Below are 12,151 nucleotides of genomic sequence, written 5' to 3'. Positions count from 1 at the left end.
AGAGCCAAGATGTCCATCGACAGATGAATGGATAAAGAAGATGTGGTATATATAAAAAATGGAATATTATGCAGCCATCAAAAGGAATGAGATCTTGCCATTTGCAACGACATGGATGGAACTGGAGGGTATTATGCTGAGCGAAATAAGTCAAACAGAGAAAGATATGTATCAGATGACCTCACTGATATGAGGAATTATTAATCTCAGGAAACAAACTGAGGGTTGCTGGAGTGGTGGGGGGTGGGAGGGATGGGGTGACTGGGTGATAGACACTGGGGAGGGTATGTGCTCTGGTAAGTGCTGTGAATTGTGCAAGACTGTTGAATCTCAGATCTGTACCTCTGAAACAAATAATGCAATATATGTTAAGGAAAAAAAAGAAGATAGCAGGAGGGGAAGAATGAAGGGGGGGAAATCGGAGGGGTAGACGAACCATGAGAGACGATGGACTCTGAAAAACAAACTGAGGGTTCTAGAGGGGAGGGGGGTGGGAGGATGGGTTAGCCTGTGATGGGTATTGAGGAGGGCACGTTCTGCATGGAGCACTGGGTGTTGTGCACAAACAATGAATCATGGAACACTACATCTAAAACTAATGATGTAATGTATGGGGATTAACATAACAATAAAAAAATTTTTTAAAAAAAGGTAGCCTCTCCAGACTTCCCAAGCTGAGCCACGATCTTCCATGTTTTATGACAGCCAATGACCCATTTTCCTTTGAGGCATGCCCTCTGAAGCTTCCCGGAGGACATTTCTTCAGCTGATAGAGACAATGCTTTTAAACGACTGAATTTTTGTGATACTCTATATATCATAATGGTGTACTTTTTAAGCTGTCCTCATTTTGATCTCCTGTATGATTTTGTATTTTTCTTATAAACAACTAAAGATTATTTTAACGCTAACAATGGGTACTACAACATTAGAGACTGATGTCAACCATTATCTCTCATTGGTGCTTTTATATGGATTCCAATGCAATCATTGATTCATGTGATCTGTTGGTCAGTTGTCAATCAGAAAACTAGTGAGTTTCTAAAATGTGTCCTGGACCCTGGGGATGCAAAGATAAGTAACACCTTCCCACTCTCAAGGAGCCTATAGAAAGGGGAGAATCTCTGTACACGATGAGAGACGTTCCTGGGAAGAGCAATGCACATGTGGTCCAGGAATGGGCAGAACAAAATTGAGAATCACTGAGGTAGGAAGAAAGACAGGTAAACAATCCAACCAAATGCTTCAGATACTCTGATAGCTGTACATGAAGGATGATTTTATGGTTACTTTCTGCCTCTTCTACCTTTCTGTCTCTGGCCATGGCATGTCCTCCGAGCTGCCAGACATCACAAACTAATTGCCTTGGACTTTCCACATGGATGCGTTCTCAGGTACCTCAAAGTCAACCTGTCCTAAAGTGAACCCGTGACCCTTCCTTCCAAACTGTTTCTCACCAGAGTTCCCTATCTCACCATTCACCCTGTTGCTTAAGTCATCATAAAGATCTTCCTCTCCTTTCCTGCCAATTCCACCTCCCAAATTCTGCTTAAATCTCTTCCTTCCTCCCCATCTTCATGACTGTTATCCTAACCCAAACAGCCACCCTTCCTCACCCTGTAAGGGCCTCCCAGCCAGTCTCTACATAGTTGATGGATCCTGTCATCACCATGTTAACCTCTTCTATAGATTCTCATCTGCGAGATAAAGCCCTGTGAGACTGCCCCCCCCTCACCCGGCGCCATCTTGCTCCATTCTCCCACAGCTCCTGGTGCTTCAGCCTCACTGGATCCTAGTTCCCCAAAGTTGTCATTCTTTTTCCTGCCCATGTCTTTACCCCATGCAGCTTCCTCTGCCCTGTCCACACACAGCTGCACTCACACCTGGATACACCATTCTTCCCAGTGGATCTTACTCAGCACCAGGCCTCACCCTCAACACCATTAGCTCAGAGAAACTACACCTGACTTCCAGACTTGGTTGTCTTCCTGTCATTTACTCCACAGCACGAACCACAAAAGTGACCACTTGACTGCAGTGTCATCCCGCTGGGCAGCAAACTCCTCGGGGACAGGGACCTTGTTCCCTTATTCACCTCTGGCTCATCAGTATTAACTGGCCTAGAAGAGATTCTAAATATGCTGAACAAAATGAAATGGAATTAGTGAATAAATAAATGAAAGACACTAAATAAAGCAGTCTGTCTTTACATGGCCTGCGAGGAGGAAAAAAAAGTTATAAATAGAAAATCAAAACAAGGGGATTCACTCTCCAAACCGTGAATGCCTCTGGACACTGGAACTCTTGTTAATTTTGAAGAGGTTCACCCGTTCCCTCCTTCCCATGGGCTTAAAAGGTCAAAGCAAAAATGTGGAATTTACATAGTGGAGACTGGCCCACAACTTTGTGAATATTCTAAAAGCCACTGAATTGGGCACTTTAAAATGGTTAATATGGTGAATTTCATGTTCGGTAAATTGTACCCCAAGTGGGGGAGAAAAAGAGCTTTAAAAATCACCGCTGTCCCCACAGGAGAAAGTGAGACAGAAAGACCAGCTCCCAGCTGAGAGATAGGAGCCTGCAGCTGGGGGGAGCAGGGAGAAGGCAGGAAGGGGGGAGGCGAGCAAGAGGCTGGTTGCACGCCTAAAATGAATGTAACATGCTGTGTCAACTACACTCCAAATTTTCTTTGTAAAATAATAAAATGAAATATAAAAGTAAAAACAGAACACAAGCAAAACAGGGAGCTGGTCTTGACAGCCAGTAAAGGCTCTGCTCTGTGACCCTGAAACCAGGCCATGTGTCGTCCATCTCCTTAGTGACAGCAAGGTGACAAGAAGCACCCTAGAGCCCTGCCCTCCACTGCCCTCCTCTCCACGTGCCCAGGGCTGAAGATCCTGTTCCTCCGAGGGTCTGTGTAGTGAGGGACCGTGCTCCAAATGCCACCATGCATCCAACGACCTTATCCTGATGGCACCTCGGCCCCTCCCTCTCCCAGGACAGAATAGGACAAAACACCGAAGAGGCCCAAGTGATCAGGGCTGTCGCTGTTGGATTTGTACAAGTTACAGAAAATCATCATATGTTTGGTTATAGACTCAATAAATAATGTAAGAGAACCAACTGGACCACAAAAACAGAAGGTAGTATAAATTGAAGACAAAAAATAAATTATGGTATTTGCCTTCCATCCAAACTTCTCCCACCGTAAAAAAAAAAAAAAAAAAAAGGCCCCCAAGTTCAACTTCATTGTTGTCTATAGCTTCCTACCATCCCATCTTTCTCCTTTCTTTCACAGCCTAGCCTCTTAGAAGAATTTGTCTGCTGTTTTGGTCTAGAACTCTTAATTTCCCATTGGATTCTGTGACTTGCTGAAGTCTGATTCCAGTGAAAGTATCTGGCAGAGGTGAAGATTGACCTTCTAACTACTGAGGCATCCACTTACCCATACCAGTCCATATCCTTATATAGACAGGAGCTCATCTTGCTCCATGCATGGCCTCTAGTGTCCATTGGTGAGGTTCAAATCTGCTGACAAAGTGGCATCACAGACCCAACAGAGAATGGTTGCATGGGATCCAAGGAGCTGCTGAGCTGGAACTCCAGTCATGGCTACTACTAGGTGGATATGGACATGTGGGGATAATTAGACAGGTCTTCCCACCAAAGTCATATTTGCAGGGACCTCCCAGGGGAGAGCACAAGCTGAGAAAGGAACCAAGTATATAACAAACTCCTAAGGTACCAACACATACTCACTGGAAGGAAGTAGGGGTTTCCAGCATACTATAGTGAGTGTTTCTAAAATCTTCCACCAGTGGATGCCCCAAACCTGGAGATCCCTCCAACAAATAACATGCCTCTGAAAAACTGTGACTTAACGGGGAGGGAACCATGCCCCCTCACTCTGTCACAAATTCCCCTGAAGTTTTGGCACCTTGACTGCCTAGGGTGGCCATGGCAGAACAGGACCATGAATAGTAGAGTGGGGAGCAACAGTGCCTTTGACCCCCAGCTACTGCAGAGCCACAGCCATGTGGCTGGAGAAGGCCCACCATGCCCAGGGGAGAAATCCCTTATCCGGAGAATCCTGTGGGAGAGAAACACAGATGTAATGCCGCCAAGGACTCCCAGGGAAGCATTTCTGGTTGGAGAGAACTCAGCGGGTGCCGAGGGCCTCATGTCTGCAGGTAGAAGTGAGAAGCTGGGGAAAATTTTTCTTTCTTTCTTTCTTTCTTTTGTCCCTCCCTTGGCTTCTGAGACTCCATTCGCTCCCGGTTCTTTCTACTTCTCTGATTTTTTTCCTTCTCATCTCCTTTGTGGCCTCCTCTTCCTCACTGTCTCCCTAAATGTTGGTGGCCCTCAGTGTTGCATTTTTCCTTCCCTACCCTTCTCATGTTCTACTCAACCTCTCTGGCTTCGATTACAACCTCTATGCTAATAACCCACGATCCTATTTCTTAGCCCTGACCACCTCCTGTGCCTCCTGTACAGAATGCAACTGCCCATTGAACAAGTCCCAAGTGCCTTAAATAGAATACATCCAAAATGGCAGGCATCATGTCCTGCTTAATATCTGTTCTTCTCCCTAAATTACCTATCTCAGAGAAGAGAGTGCCGATTTACTCCAGTGAGGAACTGGGAAGTCAAGCTTGTTGTTGCTCTCCTTCATGACCACATCCCAGCGATCACCAGTCCCGTTGGTCCTGCCTCAGTCCCTACCACCCAGACCAGCCCATGGCCTCATCTATTCTTGTCTAGCCCTACTGCTGTCATCACAACTGGTCTCCCTGACCCCCAACCAGTTTCCCTTTATGCCTTACCACCCCAAGTCAGATTACTATCCTGCTTAAATTCCTTTGTTTGCTTCCCCTGCACTCCCCTACCCTCCTACCCCCAGCCCAATCAAATACCTGTCCCCATCAGTGAAGGAGACTGTTTTCACCCTTTCCAGGGACATGATATATGTTTGTCTTGAAGCAATATGGTAGCTCAGCAGTAATAGTCTGTACAGGTCCTTGATCGATCTATTTTTACTTCTATTCATGAAAATGAAAGTCCTTTTACATACCACTCAGAAAAATACATAATGGGCATTGTTTTATCCATTCTTGGCAAAGACAACTCAGCTCTTAACAAGCAGGATGACTATGAAAGTATTTTGCTTCAAGTTAATATTTAAATATTTAATTAGAAAGCTTTCAAATGGAGGAGGGCATTCACTAGAAGGTTGCTGAAAGTTTCATTCATTTCACAAATAATGCTTTTGTGTAAGCACCATGCCAGGCCCTGAGGAACTGGGTAGACATGACCTTGCCCTTCTGACCATGTGCCCAGGGATGGGGCAGCCCACCCCAACATTGCTGCCCCATCTCAGGCATGTCCCTCTCCCACTAAGTGCTAGATCTAGCAGCTTCTGGCCTACCTGGCTACGTTTTCCCCCATCGTAGTTAACAAAGAGGCAATTTCCAAAATGCAGGTGTATTAGGGTTCTTCAAAGAAGCAGAACCAATAGGGTGTGTATATACATACATAAGGAGATTTCTTCTAAGGGATTGTTTCATGCAACTATGGAGGCTGACATATCCCAAGATGTGCAGTGTGCATTGAAAAGCGAGAAACCCGGGAAATCTGGTCATGTTAAGTTCCAGCCTGAAAGCTGGTGGGCTCAAGACCCAGGAAGAACGATGTTTCAGTTTAAATGTAAAGGCAGGAGAAGATGAGTCCTTACTCAAGGCCATCAGTCAGTAGGAGTTCCCTTTTACTTGTGGGCGGCTCAGACTCTTGTTTTATTCAGGTCTTCAACTGACTGGATGAGGCTCACCCACACTGGGGAGAACAATCTGCTTACTGGGTTTACCAATTCAACTGTTAATCTCATCCAAAAACACTATTACAGACATGCTTAGAATAATGTTTGACAAATGTCTGAGCACCCTGTAACCCACATAATTTTATGTGTCAAGTTGACACATAAAATTAACCCATCACAGCACATCAATATATTTGACTGAACCTAGAATACTTTTAGAAACTATCAACCCTCTAATACATTTTTAGAAATTAGTTTAATACATTTTTAAAAAATGATTGAGGGCTTAGGGTGGAGAATCACCTGGGAAATCATTAAAGCTAGGTCCACATGGATGGACCTTGAGGACATGGTACTAAATGAAATAAGTCAGACAGAGAAAGACAAATACCATATGATCTTACTTATATGTGGAATCTAAAAACAAACAAAACCAAGCTCGCAGATATAGAAAAATAGATATGTGGTTGCCAGAGGCAGGGGGTGGGGTGGGGTGGGGAATTGGGCAAAATGGGTGAAGGGAGCCAAAAGGTACAAACTAATAGTCATAAATAAGTCATGGGGATGTCATATACAGGAAGGTCACTATAGTTAACAATACCGTCTTGTATATCTGAAAGTGGCTAAGAGAGTTAATCTTAAAAGTTCTCATCACAAAAAAAAATTTTTTGTATCTATGTATGGTGATGGATGTTCACTCGACTTATTGTAGTGATCATTTCACAATGTATACATATATTGAATCATTATGTTGTACGCTGGAAACTAATATGTTATATGTCATATGTTATATGTCAATTATACCTCAATAAAAAGGAAAGAAGATATGCAGATGGCAAATAAGCCCACAGAAAGATGCTCCACATCATATGTCATCAGGGAATTGCAAATGGAAACAACAAGAGACCACTACACACCTCTTAGAATGGCCAAAATCCAGAACTCTGACACCACCAAATGCTGGCAAGGATGTGGAGCCACGGGAACTCTCCTTCATTGCTGGAGGGAATACAAAACAATTCAAACATTTTGGAAGACAGTATGGAAGTTTCTTACAAAACTAAACATACTCTTACCATATGATTCAGCAATCACACTCCTTGGTACTTACCCAAAGGTCCACACAGAAGCCTGAACACACATGTTTAGAGCAGCTTTATTTATTTATTTTTTTAAAAAAGCTATACCTCCAACTGTGTATGAGAAAAACGTGTTGGTCAGAAAAGGAGGACTTTGTAACCTTGAATGAAAGCAGGAACACTCTTCTTAACTCTGGCCAAGTCAAGAAACCCAAATTGCAGCTCTATATCACTGTGTTTCAATTATGCTTTTGAGAGTGCCCTATTGGGATGTCTGGGTGGCTCAGTCAGTTAAGCATCTGCCTTCGGCTCAGGTCATGATCCTGGGGTCCTGGGATCGAATCCCACATTGGGCTCCTTGCTCAGTGGGGAGCCTGCTTCTCCCTCTGCCTGCCGTTCCCCCTGCTTGTACTCTCTCTCTCCCATAAATAAACAAATAATTTTTTTAAAAAAAGAGTGCCCTATTGATCAAATTGTTAGATAATAAACTAATTCTAAGACCCACATATGTGAAGTTGTATTTTTTTCATTCTCCATATCACAAAACAGAATGACTAGCACAAGGATGAAGAAATACTTATTCAGAACACCAAGAAGGGCCAAATGACAAGAGTATTTAAAGTGTAAGACCCTCCTTTTCCTTGGAGAATCTAGTGCCCATTCTTGGTTCTGGTCTGTAGACCTCTCCTAAATCCCCATAACTGGCAGGGATAGTGGCTGCCTATGTTGTAGAATTTGAGCCAGAAAACATTTCCACTTCCTGCCACCACCATTGGTGTGGCTCTCTTAAGCTATCTTATTTTGCAAGAAAGACCTAGTTAAGATATGGTAAAAGTTCAGTGAAGGTATAACCTATTCTTATTTTCTGTTACTATGAGAGAAATTTTGGGGTACCTCTGAGATATAAGAACTGTGGCACTTAAATATGGCAAAAGTCATCGCCAAACCAAAAGGGATGTGGGATTTCCAGAATTTTAAAAGTAATAACAGCTAATGTACTTACATGGTATTTACGACTTGTTTATATATATTACATATATTAACTCATTAAGCCCTCACGTCCCTATGAGGTAAGTACTCCTCTTATCTCCATTTTATGGATGGGAAGCCTAAAGCGCAGAATGGTTAAGCCACTTGCTTAAGGTCATGTGGGTGGTGGAATCCAGATCCCGACACGTGAGTCTGATCCCAGAGGCTCTGCACTGTACCACTCAGCTCTGCTTTCATAACAACCTACGGACAGGAAGTGAAGAAACACACATTCAGAAATGACGACCATGAGGAAGTCAGAAGATTCCTGGAGTGTCTATAATTTCGCTCCTCTTGTTGTTTTTCAACAGCTCTGTCTGTTTCCCTAGAGTTAATCCAGGAAAATCTAGGAGGGAGGGAAAAAAGAAGGAAAAGAGGGAGGGAGGGACAGGAAAGCTGGGCGGAGCCCTGGACCAGTTGCATTCCCTTCTATTGTCCGAAAGGATTGTTGGTGGCCATGTAGATGGCAGCAGATTTAGGAAAGCAAAGAAAAAAAGGTTCAGCCTTTGGGGCTTTGAAGAAGAAAAAGGAAGTGAAGAGTGGAGCCTGGCTTACCAGAGAGAAGGCACACTGAAGTTGCAGACACACATCCATTAGCACCCATGAATCCCTTATTTCCTGAGATCACAGTTGGCCAGACTGTCCTATGGCAGAATCTTCAAGTCAAAGAAATGATTTGCTTTGATTGGGGTTTCCCCCTCATACAGAGAGTTCCTGAAGGGCCAGCACCTGACCCACAACACTTAGCAAAAACCCAGAGTGGCAGTTGGTTAAGCTACTGCCTTCGGCTCAGGTCATGATCCTGGAGTCCCGGGATCGAGTCCCGCATCGGGCTCCCTGCTCGGCAGGGGATCTGCTTCTCCCTCTGACCCTCTTCCCTCTTGTGCTGTCTCTCATTCTCTCTCTCAAATAAATAAATAAAATCTTAAAAAAAAAAACCCAGAGCGGGAACAACAAAATCACCAAGCACGACAGCCATGTAGGGAAGAAGACATTTGGAGTGAAGGGGGCCTTCAGGAGCTACAGTGGCCCAAAAGGATGGTATGAAGTTTTTGTTGTCTGGCCAATGACATTAAAAGTTCTTAAAAAGCGACTTGATTTCATACAGTTGTTTTGAAGAGAGGAGTTGCTTCAAAAAAATTATGTGAACTGCATTATCAATGCATTTACAAATTATCGGTTGAAGCATAGAAGTTTCAAAGAACAAACCACATGCTTTTCACACACACCTCTAGTAACTAGGGGTGTAGTAATTTCGTGGAGGACATCTGGAATTGCTTTTAGGGACACTTAAGTACTGCCATGATTACCTGATTTTTCTCAAATCACAGTAGTCCTCCATTACACATTAAGAAAAGGTGATTAATTATTTATAAGACCTAGATTATTTTATTTGCTTTTTAAGATTTTATATATTTATTTATTTAGAGAGAGCATGTGTATGCATGTGACCCTGGAGGGGGGGCGGTGGCAGAGGGAGAGGGAGAGAAAGAATCCCAAGCCAACTCCGCTCTGAGCATGGGACCCAACGCAGGGCTCGATTCTGCAACCTTGAGATCATGATCTGAGCAGGAATCAAAAGTCAGACACCCAACCGACTGAGTCACCCAGGAGCCCCAGACCTACATTATTTTAAAAGATGAATTAAAAAAAAAAACCCACAACTCTGTAAATTGGATTAATTCGTAGAATTTTACACACAAAAAAAGATGATGTTGCAGAAAAAGCACAGCATCTTTATTGGCATATGAAGATATTCATTCTTCGTGGTTGCCCTGGGTATGTGGCACATTAGTGTTCTTGTTGTTTATACGTTGTTTCTGTAAGAGCCTACTGACTTTTTACTAAAAAGGTACAGTAAAAATGATTTCATTAAAAACAAACCAATAACTACAAAAACTCACAAGAGAAAGTAGCCCTTGGACTTTCGACTTGAATGAAACAAGAAACTTACCCCAGATTAAAAATGTCTAAAGGCTCTCTCGGGCCTCATGGGCAGAACAAGAACTATATATCCAATTAAATATGCAATTATGATTAAATGTCTTTGTATCCATGGCCCTCAACCAAATTCTCTAGGAAGTGTGTGCATTAATGAGTAGCGAGGCCACCGGCTAATGGTGCTCAGTTAAAGATGCAAATGGATGTGAAAAATCAAGATCCTCAGGCCAGGCACTGAATGTGCTTTGATGAAAGAAAACGTTGCATTTCAAGGTTGGCAGAGATGAATGAAGGTGGGAGAGAAATTGGGTGCCTTTTCAGGGATGCCTTGGAGCTTCACGTACGCTAGCGTGTAGGATGGAGCTGGTCATTCTGCTAGGCTTGCTGCATTGCTTGTATTGTTTGGCAGGGTGCTCTGCCGGCAAGCCCAGAATTTGAAACCAAACTGTCAGAATACATCTTAACTATTTGGACATGATATTCCCCTAACAGATTGGTTTGAATATATATCTGCTGGGATAGAGAATTAATTGAATTCCTTGATGAATTTTATGAGCCATGCAGCTTTGTAATTCTAGCAGAGAGATGGCTTATTAATTTGAATTTTAAAAAATAAATAAAAAGCAAGGAAATAAAACTATTTATCCAACATGAAAAAAACAAAAGAATCTTAAAAAGTCTGAAATTACAATTTTCCCCTAAACACCTCCAGATACGGATCATTTCCAAAGAGCTAAGATCTCAAACAAATGTGTCTTAACTTTAAAGATACACATGCCCAAAGGAAGTTGAGATGGCACATAGATTTGAAGTATTAGTTGGGTTTAATCTGTCTTTTACAGCAACATAGGACTTCACCATGGAGTGGCATTCTAGAAGGAAGCCTGCCAGTGTATGGGGTGAGGCCTGGGAAGGTGGCAGGGGAGCTGGGATTCTTTTTTTTTTTTTAACAGGTGTTAGCAGAGGAAAACTCCCGAACAGTAAATCTGGTGCTCACTGAGCTAAAACAACACAGGGCATTGTTGCCTCATCCCAGGTCCCAAGAACTGGCTGAGTACCCCCTTTAAATGTCCAGTGAGGGGCTTTGGTGTTCTCAGTCTACTTCACCGGGCCCCTTCATCCTGCTGGCAGGAGTCAATCCTGGCCTGCAGCCCACCCCACCATCAGGTTTTATGATAAAATCACTCTATTTCTCTTCTTCTTATAGCTCATCACTGAGAGATGGGGCAAAGTCATAGAAAGAAGGCATCTGGGCATTTGGGATTATATTAGATTTGTAATTAGATTGTCTTCACCTCTTTCAAAATATTTAGTTTCTAAATGAATCCAGCTTTAAATGCCTGAACTGGTTCATGCACAGATCTGCTTCCCAAATCTTGGGGTTTCATTCATGAAAAACTCTCCAGGGGTGTTGGGCTGGCTCTCTGAAGAGGTGCTCTTTCATATGCAGAATCTAGAATGATCTGACCCTTAAGAGTAACTGCTGTAGTTTAACAAACACACTAACCACCCGAAGTGCTAAAGGTTGAATTGTCTTTACAACTTCACATGGGGTCCTATACAAGCAAAGGGCTCTGTTCCTAGAAACAGACCAGCTCCCTGATATGGCCAAAGCCTCTTCTCCTTAAAGATGCTACGTTAGGGTCTAGTCTCTGTGCTATGAGGTATGGCTCTCACGACCCAACCTCATGGCACACCGAGTTTTGAAAATAGTCACACTTTGAATAGCTCTGATTCTGAGCGGTGAATATAGCTGTTAGTATAGATCTCTGTCCCCAGTGCCTACACAATGGGTGTGTTAAGTATAACGTTGGTTGGCTATTAAATGATAGATAAGGAAGCATAATAAGCAGCAAGAGAGCTGGTAGTCTCAAATTCCAGCTCCTGTGCCAAATTACCTGGGTCATTATTTTCATGACTCCTTCTCCTAAAAGCCCCACCGTCAAGGGTCCCACACACATTTCCCCAACCACTAGGTCAGTATCCAACCTGGGCCTCCAACAGTTTTCCACACTGATATTAATAGTTTTTCAAGGAATTTCTTTCCCAGATTAAAAGGGTGATGATCTGCAGGTAACGTGGGGAGCACGGGGTTCCTGAGTGTTTGTGGTTGTCAAACCCAGATGACTTCTTGCCTAATCATGCAGATTTAAAAGTCCAGAGTCGGCTCCCAGAAGCCCTTGCACAACACAGACGTCAACGTCTGCAACTTTTTACTGTCACGTACATGTTCTGCACGATCTGCCAAATTTGTTAAAACTCCAGTGAATCAGAGCTTATTTTCTTGTGC

Source organism: Neomonachus schauinslandi, chromosome 6 (assembly GCF_002201575.2).
Source record: "Neomonachus schauinslandi chromosome 6, ASM220157v2, whole genome shotgun sequence".
Classification (NCBI taxonomy): domain Eukaryota; kingdom Metazoa; phylum Chordata; class Mammalia; order Carnivora; family Phocidae; genus Neomonachus; species Neomonachus schauinslandi.
The sequence above is the reverse complement of the archived record's forward strand: the minus strand, read 5'-3'. Positions refer to the sequence as shown.